This window comes from Mobula birostris, chromosome 17 (genome assembly GCF_030028105.1).
Source record: "Mobula birostris isolate sMobBir1 chromosome 17, sMobBir1.hap1, whole genome shotgun sequence".
In the NCBI taxonomy this organism is placed as follows: Eukaryota; Metazoa; Chordata; class Chondrichthyes; order Myliobatiformes; family Myliobatidae; genus Mobula; species Mobula birostris.
Window position 1 is genome coordinate 64915130 of NC_092386.1, and position 18349 is coordinate 64933478.

Sequence of the window (18349 nt, forward strand, 5' to 3'; positions counted from 1 at the left end):
AGAAAGTTGAATCACACAGTACCTACTGCAGACATTGCCTAACTTGCATCTGAAGCAGCTACTTTAACTAATAGTAGTGTCCGAATTGGGTTTAATATCACCGGCACATGTTGTGAAATTTGTTGTCTTTGCAGCAGCAGTGTATGCAATACATGATAATAGGGAAAAATGTAAATTACAGGATGCATGTATGTGTGTATTTTATATATATATATATAAAAAGTTAAATTAAATAAATAGAACAAAAATAAAAGTAGAAAAGTTCTGAGGTAATGTTCACAGGCTCAATATCCATTTCAGAAATCGAATGGCGGAGGAGAAGAAGCTCTTCCTGAATCATTGAGTGTGTGCTTTCCGGTTTCTGTACCTCCTTCCTGATGGTAGCAATGAGACCAAGGCACGGGCTGGGTGGGGATGTCCTTAATGATGGTTGTCACCTTTCTGAGGCATCGCTCCTTGAAGATGTCCTGGATACTATGGAGGCTAGAAACCATGATAGAGCTGACTGTGTTTACAACTTCCTGCAGCTTAGTTTGATCGTGCTGTGGTGCCCCCCTCCCCCTCCCCACCCCCATACCAGATGGTGATGTAGCCAGTTTGAATGTTCCTCATGGTACATCTGTAGACGTTTCTCGAGTGTCTTTGGTGACATACCAAAGCTCCTCAATCTCCTAATGAAATGTAGCTGCTGTTGTGCCTTCTTTGTTGCTACTTCGATATGTTGGGTCCAGAATAGATCCTCAGAGAACGAGAACTTTCCCACCCTTTCCACTTCTGATCCCTCAATGAGGACTGGTGTGTGTTCCCTCCTCTTACCCTCTCTGAAATACACAATCAGTTCTTTGGTCTTATTGGTCATTTTGTTCTGATGATGCTGAAAAAAGTACTGTACATAAACAACAGGTTTTGTTCACCAAAAACAGAATGCACGTTTAGATAGCAATAATGGATATCTGTTTTTTACATTATGCTGTTTAAATATAAAGATATAGCTATACACTTTCAGCTCGAGTTATTTGAATCCTAATCAGACCACTAAATAAACTGGAAAAAAAAGTTAAGAAATATACAAAATTATAATGTTGAATTATATGTTATATTATGTTAATGTTAAATTATACGTTGAACTAAAATGAAGAGTGTGTAAGACTTGAATGAAAGACTTTCTTTCCTTCTTTCTTTCTTTCTTTCTTAGCTTTTACATAGGAAATGCAATTCTGATCTTCTGTAAAGTTCAGATGCTGGAGCAGGACAGAAATTAAGGGAATTCTCAGTGTAATCGTTTGCTGCTGACGTTCTCCAGAGTTACAGTATATGTGGTGTGGCTAAAACTCATCACTTCAATTATTCCATTGTACTTCTCGCTGGCTTCCCACCCTCTATTAATTTGAATTCATCACAAACGTTGCAAGTATGAGGCTAGTTTGCACTATTTCCTTCATCCCTTCTCCTGACCATCAGAAGCTCCTGGTTCACCAAACTTTAACATTCTTATTCTCATTTCTAAACTTCCCATAGTTTTGGTCCTCATTATTTCTGACCCTCTCCAGCATTTTAGCTGTCAAACAATTCTACATTCTTCCATTTCTGGCCACATGTACTAATTACTTCATTCTCTTCCTTGATCACACCAACAATATTTATAGATGGAATTTTCTTATTGAGCATTTCCAGCTAGCTCTTCCTCTTCAACAGCTGCTCTTAACTACGGCAGATTATATTCCTGTGAAGTGACTTGCAAAATATTTAAGTAGAAATGGCTACCTAAATGCAAGTTGTTACTGAAAGGAGAAATGGATGTAAGGATGCATATTGCTTAATGCTGATTCTGATGCGGATATTTACAGATGAAAATTATGAACTATACCAGTCTCACACTGAAGTTTATATTATTAACCAGGAATTAGCCAGTCAGTCTTGGTTAAGTTCATAAACAATTTGTTATCAACCATTAATACATAGTTATGCAGGGCTAGTTACACTTTCACAATGAGGTCAATTTCCTGGACCCAAATTGGTTCCTAGTTGCCTGATCTGGGGGTGGGGGGGGGGGGCATTGAGGGTGCATGTGGGGAAGCTGTAAACTTAAAGGCTGATTGTAAAGAGAAATTGGTAAAATCAGAGCACAGCTCTGTAAAGAGTTAAAGGGCTGATTGTAAAGAGAAGCTGGTAAAATCAGAGCACAACTTCGTAAAGAGTTAAAGGGCTGATTGTAAAGAGAAGCTGGTAAAATCAGAGCACAACTCTGTAAAGAGTTAAAGGGCTGATTGTAGAGAGCTGGTAAAATCAGAGCACAACTCTGTAAAGAGTTAAAGGGCTGATTGTAGAGAAGCTGGTAAAATCAGAGCACAACTCTGTAAAGAGTTAAAGGGCTGATTGTAGAGAAGCTGGTAAAATCAGAGCACAACTCTGTAAGGAGTTAAAGGGCTGATTGTAAAGAGAAATTGGTAAAATCAGAGCACAACTCTGTAAAGAGTTAAAGGGCTGATTGTGAAGAGAAATTGGTAAAATCAGAGCGCAACTCTGTAAAGAGCTACATAAAAGTGTTTGTTCTTTCATGCAAAAGAAAAATACACAAAACCTTACATTGAGCAGGTATCCAAATTTCCAATAAAGCAGTGGATTTGGTTGAGTTAAATCTAATAAATGAAATAAAGTTGGAGGAGGAGGAATGGATGGGCTAACAGGTGATCCTAGCTGCCATTCTCAAGGAGTTTCACTACAAAATTGTAGTTCTCCATACCTGAAAGCAGATAATGAAAATGCAAGTTTGTGTGGGATAGCCAGATCAAAATGATGCCACTGAAACATTCTACCAGGAACCATTTTTATTTTTTCTGCGAATGTGGTTACTGGTATTGAGTCCAGAATACGTCACTCAAAGTTATCTTTTGAAGATGGGGATGGCCTTTTTGGCCTGTTGCAGTCTGAGTGGTGAAGGTGCCCTACTGATACACACGTGCAATAGTAATTGATGATAACACCATCAAACTATAGTGCAATGATTTGCAATAGAGTAACAACCTGCTGCAGGAACTCAGCAGGCCAAGCTGCATCTGTGTGGAGATAAGGAAATGTTTTTGGGTTGTGACCCTGGATCAGGAGTTAACCAGTATAAACAGAGAAGGGAAACAGTGAGACAGGTTCTGAGGTGAGGTGAGGGGAGGAGAGGAAAGGAGGGGTGAAAGGTGACAGACTGCTTGTATTACGTAGGGGAGGGAGTGGTGGATTTGGGAGATGGTGACAAGTGAATGATAGATAGAGACAGAGAAAGAGGGGGAATGAGTGGCAGGTGGGGAGAGGAGACGGTGAAGGTTGAGGATAGTTGCTTTTGGAAACCGGTGGGTGATAAGCAGGAATATAAAGTGCTAAAATCTGATAAGTACTGGACGTCTGAATACAAACTGTTAGATTAACCAGCATCAGACAGCACTGGTTGCCCTTTGCACTGGTTGCCCTTTGCGTTCTTGCTCATCAAACTTTAAAATTCACAGCCCATCCTTCACCTTGCTCCATCTGCCTCTCATTTTCCTGTTTGCTCCCATCCATTATTTACCAGTCACTGCCTTCCCACACCCCTCTCCTCCCCTCCCCTCCCCTCCCCTACCCTCCCAGGCACAGCCTGCTCCTGCCCTACACCTTCTATCTCACCACTTGCCTTCCCCTCTTTACTCAAGTGATCTCCCCCACTCTCAGTCCTGAAGGGTTTTGACCCAAAATGATGACAACTTCTCCTCCCCAGCCCCAGCCCACACAGATGCAACTCTAGCTGCCGAATTCTTCCAGCAGATAGCTTGTTGCTTTAGGTTCCAGTATCCACACTTGTGACTCCAGTTTATGACAGGGGGTTAGACAGAGACTCCAAGTGCCTCCTCAGCTAAGCCTATATTTTCCACAGTACTATTTGAAAAGCAGGAGAATTCCTGGCTAATACTTAATCCTCAACCAACATCAGTGCAATAGATTATTTGTTTATTATCAAACAGTTTGTAAATGTAATGCTCAGGGCTATCAGCTTGTGTTTATCTAGGGGAAACCCCGTCCGCCCACCAAACCATGTCTCGTGGTTGCGTCGTTACTGTGTACTGCCACCTGGTACAAACTCGCACATCAAATATCAGACAGCACACAATGTACGATTTACAGATTACACTTTATAAATCTTACTGGAACTATGTAATTAATAGAGATACAATATAAAAGGGAAAGTAAAAGGCGCCAAACTTATCAGAGTTCAACCACTTCGTGCACAACCATTGGAGCTCAATTAAGGGGTCCTCTTTCCACCATGCCATCCCCTCCAACCCCCTCGACTCGACGCTCGGGACCAACCACGGTGGTCGACCAGAGCACGTCCAGCACATCCTTCCTCTTTGGTTCTCCTCCAGAAAAACCCATCAAACCACACGGTTCCCAGCCATACGAGACAGAATATCACCCACAAAAAGAATAACATGGACACTCATTGGTTTGTTCTCTCTCTTATCAATAATATATCCCAAACAAGCAGGGAGAGAGAACTCCTTACATCACAGTTATTATTACAGAAAAGCCATTTTTACTATAACATAACAAAGAAGCCATTTTGTTAGCCTTTGCAGTAACATAAAAGAAGAAACCCCTTACACTCTCCCCCCCACCAAATAGGGTCATGTCCTCATGACATTAATGAGCTCACCAATCCTCCTTGCAAAACACAAAACCCAACGCAGCTGCATAAAGCAGTGACATAACTTCCCAGAGCGGTAGAGATCACACCCTGTTCTCCCAGTGCTACATAGGTCAACCTCTCCGGGGGATTCCTACTTCTCTGAGACCTCCGTACCTCCTCTGGTGACCCTTCCAGCTCAGACACCATGGGAGACACCCCGGGTCGACCTGTCGGACCCTCGCCCTCTCCCTCACTGGGACCCCTTGTCAACTTGGTGCCCTCTGTCTTAGGTTCTGGTTCCACTCTCTCTCCCTCCAAGGCCGGCTGTATCCCAGGCTGCCCCCCAACACCCTCCCTCCTCTCAACTAACTCAGTGGGGGAAGGGTCAGGAGCCTTTTCTTCCAGTACCGGGGAATTAACGAAAGAAAGTAGGTACCACACATCCGAATCATCGTCTTCCAAATCAGTATCCCTTTCCTGGGTGGGGACCAGTCCCGTCTCTTTCGCGGTGGGCTCTTCCCTCGCCCCGCGCCCTCGCAGAGTCCTCATACTAGGCGTAAACTCCCATTCGGGCTCTTGGTCTACCTGCACCTCTCGACCCAGAGGCAACAGGTAGTTCCGATGGAGTACCTTGACAGGCCCCTGCCCGCCCTCAGGTCTCACCCGGTAAACCGGGAGATTCGGCATCTGACTCTCCACCACATAGGGGGTGGCTGCCCAGCGATCCGCCAACTTGTGCTTACCCTGTAGTCCTAAATTCCGGATAAGGACTCAGTCTCCCAGCAATAGTTGGGTGAACTTCACTTTCTGATCATACCTCCTCTTATTCTGCTGGTTCTGCTTGGTGGCCGCCGCCTCAGCCAACTCGTACGCCCTTTTCAACTCTCTCCTCATGTCGGACACATACTTCAGATATGGCTTCAAAGGTATTTCACCCGCTTCAGTCCCAAAACACAGGTCAATGGGCAACCTCGCTTCCCGCCCGAACATCTGATAATAAGACGAGTACCCCGTAGCGTCATTGCGGGTAAAATTGTAACAGTGAACCAAATGGGCGATGTGCTGACTCCACTTACTCTTCTGTCTGATCTCCAAAGTGCCGAGCAGGTCCAACAGGGTCCGGTTAAACGTCTCGGGCTGATGATCACCCTGCGGGTGGTAGGGTGTGGTCTTGTATTTCTCGACCCCAAGCATATCCAGTAATTCATGGATAAGCCTGCTCTCGAAGTCCCATCCCTGATCACTATGTATCCGTTTGGGGAGGCCATAATGAACAAAATACCTCTCCCATAACACCTTTTCCACTGTAGTCGCTTTCTGGTCCTTAGTGGGAAACGCCTGCTCATACCTAGTGTAGTGATCCGTGATAACTAAGACATTCGCGGTATTGCTGGTGTCCGGCTCAATAGACAGGAAATCCATACACACCAGGTCCATGGGTCCCGCACTCTGCAAGTGGGATAACGGAGCCGCCTGCGCAGGCAAGGTCTTCCTCCTGACGCAACGGCTACAGGTCTTACAGTATTCTTCCACCTCCCCCCTCATCCGGGGCCAGTAAAACCGGTCCTTGACTAATCCGTAGGTCTTTTCCACCCCCAAATGCCCGGAATCATCACGTAGCGACTTGAGCACAGTCTTCCGATACTTCTCAGGCATGACCAGCTAGCAACGCCGGGAGGCGTGTTTCGCCTTCTCCGCCTGAGCCATATCCCCTTTTTTAGCTGCGTACCAGATAGTGCCAATGCCCAGGTCATCTCGCTGAGCCGCCCCCACTTCCTGGAGGCTCAACTCTGGCAGCTGCCTGTTCCTCAGAGCAGTCAGGTTACAGTAAACAGTGGGTAGCGCGCCATCATCAGCCCCCAGTTGATCCACTACCCGATCCGGCCCCATCGGGCCTCCTGCTTCCACATCGCTCCCAACTTGACACATGGCATTCACTCCCGGGGCAGGGACACTCTCCCACTCCTCAGCCGTGCCCGACTCGTCATGCGCCCGACGAGATAGAGCATCTGCATCGATGTTCCGACTCCCCGGCCCGTACTTCAGGCTGAACTCATAGACGGACAAGGCCGCTAACCACCAATGCCCAGTGGCGTCCAGCTTTGCTGAGGTCAGAACATAAGTGAGAGGATTGTTGTCCGTCCTCACCTCAAACTTGGCCCCGTATAGATAGTCGCTCAACTTGTCCACCACCGCCCATTTCAGCACCAGAAACCCCAACTTGTGAGTGGGATAGTTTCTCTCAGAAGGCAACAAACTTCGGCTGACAAACGCCACCGGCCTCAATCCGTTGCCCTGCTCCTGGTACAGAACAGCCCCCAGCCCCTCTTGGCTGGCATCAGTGTGGGGCACAAACTGCTTCCGGGGGTCAGCAAAAGCCAACACCGGGGCCTGTGTCAGCGCCCGTTTTAGAGATTGGAACACTTCCTCACATTGAGCATCCACCTCGATCCAAAGGGCTCTGACGGGTTCAGATATCCTCCTGCCGCCTGCCCTCAGTCTCCCTTCCTTTTCTTCCCCACGGGGGGGATAGCCACACAAAAGCTGGTTCAATGGGTGACTAATTTTTGCGTATCCTTTCACGAATCGCCGACACAGGTGTCCCCTGCTTTTCGAACGTTCACTTTACGAAACCTCGCTGTTACGAAAGACCTACATTAGTTACCTGTTTTCTCTAACAGAAGGTGTTTTCACTGTTACGGAAAAAGGCAGCATGAGCCCCGAGCAGCGACTCCTCCTCCAGATTCGGAACGGCATTCTAGCCAGCATTGCTTAAACACATGCCTCTGAGAGGCGATTGTCAATTGCGTCGCCTCTGATCTGGGCCGACATTTACGAGCCGGGCGGCACCTAATTAATTAGGTTGTTTATTTCGGCTTTTTTCTTAAAGATGTGCTGGGTGCGTCCCGGCTACCGCTGCCCCGCTGCATACTTCGTGGATCGGCATCGGTCGGCAGCCTGGAGGTTGGGGACCACTGCACCACCCCAACCTCCGACGACTCAGCCTAAAACACTATCATCAGTGTGCTCGGAGCTGTCTTCCCAATTCCCGTAAGAGATACTACACTGTACATACATTATTTCTACCTTATATAGGCTGTGTATTTATCATATCATTCCTGCTTTTACTATATGTTACTGTTATTTTAGGTTTTATGTGTTATTTGACATGATTTGGTAGGGTATTTTTTGGGTCTGCTAACACTCACAAATTTTTCCCATGTAAATAAATGATAATTGCTTCTTTGCTTTACAACATTCCGGCTTATGAACCATTTCATAGGTACGCTCTACCTTCGAATGGCAGGGAAAACCTGTAATACACACAGAACCCCAAAAACGAGCGCAGGGCGCTCAGTCTGGGGTCTCGGCCAGGTGGTCACTGTGTCTATCATAGCCGGATCAGTAGCCACTCCATTTCGCAAGATTATGTGTCCGACATAGCTGACAGACGTCTTGCAGAACTGGCATTTGTCCAGGGAAAGTTTCAACGCTTCCTCCTTCAGCTGACTCAGCACCTTCAGCAGCCGCTCCTCATGTTCCTCCAACGTAGATCCAAACACTATCAGGTTGTCCAGGTACACCAATACCTCCAGCAGGTTCATATCCCCCACTGTCCTCTCCATGACCCTCTGGAAGGTGGCTGGGGCCCCCGATATGCCTTGGGGCATTCGTTCGAACTGGAAAAATCCCAGGGGGCAGATGAAGGCCATCTTCTCTTTATCAGACCCACTCATCGGAATCTGGTAATACCCACTCCGCAAATCCAATACACTGAACCACTGGGCACCACTCAGACAGGCCAAGGCATCTTCAATCCTCAGGACCGTATATTGGTTGGGAACAGTGCGTCGGCTCAGGGTCCTGTAGTCCACACACATGCGTACCTTCCCATGTTTCTTCCTAGCCACTATTAAGGGGGATGCATAGGGGCTCTGGGACTCCGCGATAATCCCCGCATCTTTCAACTGCAGCAAGTGCTGCCGTACATCCTCCACGTCAGCTGGGACCAACCGCCGCGACCTCTCTCTAAACGGGGTCTCATTTGTCACCCAGATAGTGTGTCGAGTGCTCTTGGAACATCCTACATCAAACTCGCCCTGAGAAAAGACATCCCCTAACTCCAACATCTTCTCCACCAGCCTGCTCTTATACGCCGGCGGTATAGAGGATTCTTCAAAATTAAAGGCCTCCTCAGTCAGCCGCCTCCCGTTTCCCAATAGTTTTCCTCCAGTGGGCCTCACGGGGGCGCTAGACATCACCGTCACCGAGAACAAGTGCACGAGAGGCAACCCGCACTTAAAGGTGATCTCCCTCTCTGTTGTGCTCCTTACAATCACCTCCATCCGCCGTGCCTGTACAGCTGAGGGCCTCTGCAATTCAGGTCTCACCAGCACCCCAGCCGGGAACCGGGACTCCCCTTCAAGGTCTTCTGGGGTGTCTACTAACAGGGCCTCTCCCGCCGGTACTCCGGGGAACCTGGGGGTCCCCATCACTAATGCCGCCTCCCCTGGCCGTATCACTTTAGGCCTCGCCTGAGTACACCACACCGTCCCTCGTTTGCACTCAGGATCCAGCCCCTGGGGGTCACCCACTCCTTCGAACGCCGCTCGAAATACGGAGTGTACTGAGAGGGTCTCCAGAAAGTTCTCCCCCGCCTTCTCCTTACAGGTTCCCAGGAGCCGTTGCACAAGAGGGGAGTTATTTCCCACCAGAAGGGCAGTGCCACCGGTTTCCACCGAGTCCGTACAGACCAACACCAATGTCTCAAGGGCTTCCGACACTCCCACTTCCCCCTTCGAGAATTCCAATCTCACTGACAGGTACCTATCGTACGGGTAGTCACCATCACTCATACCCCAATTCTCCAGGGCATTAAAGGGGGTTACTGGCAAATGCTTTAGATATTAGTTGTAGAACAACCGGTACAATAAGGTGACCTGCGGCCCAGTGTCAATGATGGCCCTTGCAAAGATTCCCTCTATTTGTAGGGACACACTGGAGCGGGGTCCCACCAGTCCATCCGGAATAAGGGCTTGGGCTTGCAGGGGTTCCATGGCAGATTTTGGGGAACATGTTCTTCCAGAGACTCCAGTCCGTTCCCTCACTGAGTCTCTTCTAAGTTTCCCAATACCTCTCCCTTCTTAGTCGCCCGGGGGCTTGCCCTCCGCTGGGCATCTTGTCTCTCACAATCCCTCCGGAAGTGTCCCTCTTCCCCACAGCTGTAGCACACCTCCTGCCGCTCACATTCCCGCTGAAAATACCCCTCTTTCCCACAGTTATAGCACACGCTACCTGCCGCCCCTCTCCTCCCGGGACGCCCGCCACTCCCAGCCCACTGTGCAGCCCACCTCCTGAAGGGGGTGCTCTCCCTGTTAATCAACTCATGCGAGGGGTCCCTACCCACCTGGGACCCCTTGGGTCGCTCGGCTGTCAACCCTGCCACCACCTCCTGAACCGCTGAGGACCGTCCCTGGTGGCCCGAGCCCCTTTTCCGACCCAATGTGCTCTCATCCTCCCGCACCTCTCTAATCAGCTGACCCAACGATGGAGGGGGGGCTCCTTTTATAGGACAGCCAGAAGCTCCAAGCCATCTTGTTCTCCCCCAGGGAACCCTTAGATATCTGATTCATCCTCAACTTCGCCACCTCATCCACCTTCACTACCCCTCGGCGCAACAACCCATTAAATATTATCTCCAGCCGAAAAATGTATTCTGAGAGCTTTTCCCCTCTTCCCTGCCGTATGTTTTGAAACTCCGCTAAAAGATCCAGGAGCCTCCATCAATCCAATCGCACTCTCCAAATCTTCCAGATACTCTGCCAGGGAAGCCAAGGGCTGTTCAGCTTTCAGGCCCCGGACGACACCAGCCGCCACTCCCCGCAAACTTTCCACCAATCGCTGTCTCTTTTCCTCATCTGAGCCTGGCCACTCCCCTAACAACTGGGACATGTTTTCGATCCATGTCTCATAATTGTCCTCCCCTTCCGGGGTGGGCTTGGCTTTTGAGAAAATTCTCAGCTTCGGGCGGGGCCCCTCAACCCTCCTCACCAGGGAGGTAATGGCGACTGCTAACTTGGAAGTCTTACCCCTAGCTGGGGGACGGGGTCTGACCAATCCTTCCCACTCTGACCCCTCTTGCTCCTCTTCCCTCATTACCCTGAGAACTTGTTCCCTCGCAAATTCTTTCTTCCGAAGTGCGGAAATCCACCCCACTTAACACACAAGCATGATTCACCGGCACGTCCTCGAGCTCACACCAGCTTACAATCTTATCCCGGTCCATCTCCACGCTACTTAACGTGGCGATTTATACAGCTTACACAGAATTCAACCCCAGACGATGGCCCCCACAATTGTAATGCTCAGGCCTATCGGCGCGTGTTTATCCAGGGGAAACCCCATCTGCCCACCAAACCGTGTCTCGTGGTTGCGTCGTTACTGTGTACTGCCACCTGGTACAAACTCACACATCAAATATCAGACAGCACACAATGTACAATTTACAGATTACACTTTATAAATCTTACTGGAGCTATGTAATTAATAGAGATACAATATAAAAGGGAAAGTAAAAGGTGCCAAACTTATCAGAGTTCAACCACTTCATGCACAACCGTTGGAGCTCAACTAACAGGGTCTTCTTTCTACCATGCGATCTCCTCCGACCCCCTCGACTCGCCGCTCGGGACCAACCACAGTGGTTGACCAGAGCACGTCCAGCGCGTCCTTCCTCTTTGGTTCTCCTCCCGAAAAGCCCGCCAAACCACACGGTTCCCAGCCATACGAGACAGAATATCACCCACAAAAAGAATAACATGGACACTCATTGGCTCATTTTCTTTCTTATCAATAATATAACCCAAACAAGCAGAGAGAGAGAACTCCTCACATCACAGTTATTATTACAGACAAGCCATTTCTATCATAACATAACAAAGAAGCCATTTTATTAGCCTTAGCAGTAACAAAAAAGAAGAAACCCCTTACATAAGATTTTAGTGTGTGCTAATTGGCCATCATGTTTTCTTATCACATGGCATTTTGGGACTTGCTGGGGCTCTAAATAATGTAAATTCATTCTTTGGCAATTGTATGAGAAAATAGATTTAATAGAATGGAATTGTAACCCACGGACTTTCCCTTTATATGGACACAAAAGACAGTTCACCATAGGCTACTGGGGCTATGATGTCTGCGCCAAACACGATGCCAATTTAAACTGCATTTCACTATCCCAGGGAGAAGGATAGGACTGATCCTTGAGCTAAGATTCTAAATTGAAGAAGGGCCAGTTTTCATGGCATCAGAAAGAATCTGGGAGGTGGATAGGCTGTTTTCTGGCAAAAGGGATGCTTGGTAAAAGGCCTTCAAAAGTGAAATTTTGAGAGTACAGAGTTTGCATGTTTTTGCTGGAATAAAAGGCAAGTCTTAGGAAACCTTGGTTTTCAAAGATATTGAAGTATGAATGATGAGAAATTTCAGGGACCCTGGCAGAGTTATTTGAAATGTCCTTGGCCACAATGAAGTGAACGACTGGAGAATAGTTAATGTTGTTCCGTTGTTCAAGGAAGGCTCTAAGATTAAACCGGGAAATTATAGGCCAGTAAGTCTGATGTCAGCAGTGGGTAAATTCTAAGAGGCCAGATACATAAGTATTTGGATAGACAGGGACTGATTAGGGATTGTCAACATGGCTTTGTGTGTGATAGGTCATGTCTAACTAATCTTACGGAGTTTTTCGAGGGAGTTACCAGGAAAGTTGATGAACGAAAGGCAGTGGATGTTGTCTACATGGATTTAGCAAGGGCCTTGACAAAGTCCCTCATGGTGGACTGGTCACTTGGCATTCAGGATGAGGTAGTAAACTGGATTCGATATTGGCTTTGCAGGAGAGCTGGAGAGCGGTAGTCGATGACTGCCTCCCTGGAGGCTTTTGACTAGCAGTGTGTTGCTGGGATCGGAGTTTGTCATCCATCGCAATGATCTAGATGACAATGTGATAGACTGGATCAGCAAATTTGAGGATACATCAAGACTGGGGATGTAGCAGACAGCAAAGAAGGCTAGCAAAGCTTGCAGCGTGATCTGGGCCAGCATGAAAAATCGGCTGAAAATGACTGATGCAGCTTAATGCAGTTAAGTGTGCAGTGTTCCACTTTGGGAGAACAGACTAGGAGAGGACTTACATAGTGAATGGTGGGGCACAGAGGAGTGCAGTAGAACAGAGTGACATGGACGTACAGAACCCCAAGGTGTCATAGGCAGAGAGGGTCATAATGTGAGCTTTTGTTTCTTTTGGCTTCATAAATCAGAGCACTGAGTACAGTAGTTTGGGTGATATGTTGATGTTGTGTAAGAGATTGGTGAGATCAGATCTGGAGTATTGTGTGACATTCTGATCACCTGCCTACAGAAAGAGTACAGAAAAAATACAAAGATATGCCAGGACTGAGAACCTGAGTTATAGGAAAAGGCTGAATCGATTAGGACTTTAGTCCCTGCAGAGTAGGAAAATGAGGGGAGATTTGATAGAGGTATACAGAATTATGAGGAGTGTGGACAGGGTTAATGCAAGCAGGTTGTTTCCACTGATGTTAGGCAAGTCTAGAACTAGACTTGGGTTAAAGGTGAAAGCTGAAATGTTTAAGGGGAACGTGAGGGGGATTTTTTCCATAAGGGTGGTGAGAGTGTAAAATGGGCCTCCATAAGAAGTGGTGATGTAAGTACCACAGTGGTTGGCTTCATCGGCAATGATGGTGAGTCAGCACTGCGAGGAGGTAGACAGGCTGTCAAATGGTGCAAGAACAACAACCGGAGTCTCAACGTGGACGAGACAAAAGAGATGACCGTGGATTTCAGGAAAGCACAGGTTGACCACTCTCCATTGCTCTGCAGTGGAGAGTGAAGAGCACCAAGTTCCTTGGTAGGCAGATAACGGATGATCTAACCTTGACTCACAACACCTTCTCACTAGTTAAGAAAGCATAGCAGCATCTACACTTGAAAGTTTGGTTGATCACGGAGCCTGGCAAAATGTTTGCAGCCGTATTGGCTCCAATTGAGAAACCACCATCAGTGCGTAGTTGAAGGTGTGATCTCCTCAGAATTCCTGCTTATATACTCCTCCGGGGTCCGAGTGGATATATTGATTAGACATCGTGATCTGATTGGCTGGTTCAAATCACTGAACAGTTTAGCAGAAGAAGATAGGATATGATCTTTTAGCGGATACGATAGGGTCTTTTAAGAGACTCCTGGATAGGTACATGGAGCTTAGAAAAATAGGGGGCTATGGATAACCCGAGGTAATTTCTAAGGTAAGAAGGAGATGTTTGGCATGGCTTTGTGGGCCAAAGGGCCTGTATTGCGCTGTAAGTTTTCTAGGTTTCTAAGATTCTGATTGGGGAGCTTCCGGAGAGGTCAGTTGGAAGTGTTCATTTCGCTGTCCAGATCCCGAGATTACTGGCAATTCATTGATTATTGAACGTCATTGTTTGTCTTTTCTCCTTAAGGGTTCATATACCGGATCTATGTCGATGTGTTTGTTGATGGATCCTTCTGTAGAGAACCACGCTTCAGGAAATTCTCGTTCTTTTCTTGTTCTTACCTGGGTCAAGACTCTGGCTGTTAACCAGTTGAAATGGTATCCTTCGTCTTCATGAGCTGACACTAGCGAGAGTGGGTCGTGCCTCCTGCTCGCTAGCTGATGATTGTGTCGCCTGGTTGATAGCTTTCTTCCTGTTTGACCAACGTAGTACTTGTTGCAGTCACTACACTGGGTTTTGTAGATTACATATATTTTATCAGTCACGTTTTGTTGCGCTTTGAGCTTTGATAGGTTCCTCCTCAAAGTTGCAGTTGGTTTGTGGGTAACTGTGATGTTGTGTTGCTGAAGCAGTCTTGCCGTCATTTCTATTCGTCGTTCGTGTATTTTGTATCTCTGACCCCGAGGCACCTTCAAATGAAGCTTCTTGGCTATCCATTCTGTTGAAAGGTCTTCAAGAGGCACTTTTCTTCTTCCAGTTTTGTGTCTGTGGTGTTGCAGTGCAGCTCAATCCTCTTGAATCAGGTCTTCACGCAGCTTTGTTTGTGACACTTTGGTTGATGGCTATTGAAGTTCAGAATTTGATTGGCGTGTGTTGTTTTCCTGTAGACTAGTGTCTGTAATTGACCAGCGGTAGTTCTCTTGATAAAAACATCCAAAAATGCAAGCTGGCTTTTCTTTCCAATTTCCATTGTGAACTTGATGTCATTAGAGACATTATTTAGCAGTTGATGTGTTCTTTGAACATCACTGATCTTGATTATCACAAACGTGCCAACATAGAGCACCCAGTTTGGGTTTGATTTCTGGTACAATTGTATTTTTTAATTTCTGCATTATGACTTCCGCAAGTAGGCCAGGGAGAGGGGATCCCGTTGGTGCACCTTTCATCTGTTCATAAATTTCTCCATCAAGCTTGAAGCAGGCTGATAAGCAGAGCTAGAGAAGTTCATATATGCCTTCTTTCCGGAGTGTCCTGCTTATTGATTTGTTCTCCATTCAAAAGTTCTGCAGCTGCTTCTTGTGCAAATATCAAATTGACGGATGTATACAGTGACGTGACATCAAAAGAAACCATCATCTCGTCATCCTCCATGTGTATATTCTTGAGTTTCGCCAGGAATTATTGCGTGTTGTTGATTGGGTATTGGGATCCAGCGGTCAAATGTTTCAGCCGTCTCCACAACTCCCTTGCCAAGTTGTACGTAGGCGTGCCGGGGAGTGACATAACTGGTCGCAGTGGCAAGCCCTCTTTGTGTATTTTTGGTAGTCTGTGGAATGGAGTAGTGTCCGATTCATCTGCTTTCATTCTCCATCGTTCTTCTTTCGTGACGTTGTAGGTCTTGCAATTTTGTCAAAGTTGTATTTATGCGTTTCGTCAGTTTCATTGTTGGATCAGTCTGGGCGGCAACAGGTCGTTGTGTGGTTCAGTGGTTGCTGAGCTTTGTTGCTGTAGTCGGCCTTCTCCTCTGTCAGTTGGTAAAATAACCATATTTTCCGCCGTTTGAAAAATGCTTCCTTTTCAAATTTTGAAGGACGCCATTTCAACTGAACGACAGCGAGAGTCTTAACTCAAGCAAGAACAAAAACAAGAATTTCTTGAAGCTTGGTTTTCTCTACAGAAGGATCCACCAACAAACACAACGACATAGATCTGGTATAAGAACCCTTCTGGAGAAGAGAACGATGTCAACAATCAACGGGTCGCCAGTGATCTCGGGATCCGGATAGAGAGGGAAATACTTCCAACAGACCTTCCTCAAAACTAGCCAATCAGAATCCACTACTGCTAAGCTGTTTAGTGTTTTGAACCAGCCAGTCAGATGAGTACGTCGATGGAGTATCTAAGCCGGCATTCTGAGGAGGAAACACCTTTAACTGCACATTGATGATGGGTTCTTGATTGGAGCCAAAACATCTGCAAGCATTTTGCCAAGTTCTGTCATCAACCAAACATCCAAGTGTAAACCAATATTCCACAGTATTTCAAATGTCACCCTTCTGAGGAGACTAAGGTATGCAACTTTCTACAGGAGCACCACTGAGTGTCCTTTCTGGCTGCATAAGACCCTACAACAGACAGTAAAACCAGCTGAGATGACCATCGGGACCTCCCGTCCCCTATTTGTGACATTCACTGAAAGCATTGCAAATAAAGTGCCCAAAGCATTATTGAGGATCTCTATCACCCATCCCATCAGTTTACAGACAATTTCAAATGTCAGTCAGCCTCTCTTCAATCAACATAGAGGATGAACAGCCATTTCCTCATAAATGTCCCCCTGGAAATGCAATGTTCCAGTAAAGCAACAGTTCGAGCTATGGCACTGAACGGCTCTGAAAAGTCAGATGAACAAGTCACAATTACAAGTCAACTTTCCAGCACGTGACTGCATTTCCAGCATCTGCATGATCTTTGTGTTTATGATTTCCAACACATGACTTTTGATTGTTATGCAGTTTTATAAAAGGTTACAAATTTAGGGGGATATTCACTACCTGAATATTTAACAGGCTCTCATTGTAAGATGTATCCAATGTATTACAGGTAGTCAGTCTTCCCCAAATCAAGGTACAAATTATATTAATAACAAAGGTTTGGTAAATGTAGGGATTTAAAGTGGACTCTATTAACCAGAAGTTCATTGACTCGCTTACAATATGCAATGCTTCAAAGGTGTCAGCTGCTTGCTTAAGATTCCCAGCCTTCCTAGCTTAAAAGCTTGCCTTCAGTGAGTCCCCAGACAATACGATTAGAGGAGATGAGTACAGCAGTAAGTTAACCAGTTAGAGTGCAACAAGAGAAAAACCTTGAATCACAAACAGTAAATAATTGCAAACCTTGTGAATTGAATATACAGTTTTGATAATGAAGAAGCAACTTGCTGAAGTTGGAAAAAGAACTTTCCCAACCTTTGTAGATTCTCTGAACTACAGAGAAAATAAAACAGTTAATGTTTCAGGTGAATGGTTTTCACCCCTTAAGTTGCTGCTCAATTTGCTGAGTATTTCTAGCACTCTGTGTCGTACACTTATGAACAATTTCATTACGTACAGCACAACCTCTATATAATGCACCTTGTTATTTCAGGCTCAGATATATCAGGGAAAAATTGTGAAAGAAAACGTATATTTCATTGCAATATAGAGGGCATAATGTTCAGTCCTCTACACCAGGGTATATTCTGTTGTTGGGTTTTCTATCTAAGAGTTATGAAGAAAAAATATTGAATTAAATGACTGGGTAGTTTTGTAGTAAATACCAGTACAGAGTTATGATAATTGGTGTCTGTTGGACCCATACTCCAGTAAGCTAAGGTCAGTAGGCCTGCACTCAGTGAGTTATTATGTAGAACTGTATCCTCAGAGTAGTCAGTGTGTGTTACTGCCATCAGAGGATGCATCTTTCCCCTGCTATGTATAGCTATATGGGATTTTATTGCTCCACTGTTCTCAATCTGTGTTTAACAAGATGCAACAAACTTTGGATTGTCAAAGTCCACCTGGAAACTAGAATAGTGATGAGGGAAAAATTATTCTGAAAACTATACAGCTAGGGTGTGTGGAATGGAAATTGTGTGGAGAGAATGTGGATTGACATTGCAGAAACCTGCTCAAATGATGTGCACATAAATATTTGAGCATTGGTGAGGCCGTTTCCCATTGGGTCACAGTATCAGAATATCAAGGCACATGAAGGGATGAGAACTGAAGTGCAGATCTTCAAAGAGGGTTTAAAATTGCATTAGTTTGTTTCAGTTACAATGTAGGTATTAAAGATGTCCTCAAAATATGTCCATAAGACCTTCAGATATAGGAGCAGAATTATGCCATTTGGCCACCGAGTCTGCTTTACCATTTCCTGCTGCACCTGATGACCCTGTGATCTCTGTCTCAGAGGCCGATGTTAGACTGTCTTTAAAGAGAGTGCACCCTTGCAAGGCAGAAGGTCCCGATGGTAACGCTCTGAAAACCTGTGCCAACCAACTAGTGGGAGTACTCAAGGACATTTTCAACCTCTCACTGCTACGGTAAGAAGTTCCCACTTGCTTCAAAAAGGGAACAATTATACCAGTGCCAAAGAAGAATAATGTGGGCTGCCTTAATGACTATCGCCCAGTGGCACTCACATTGACAGTGATGAAATGCTT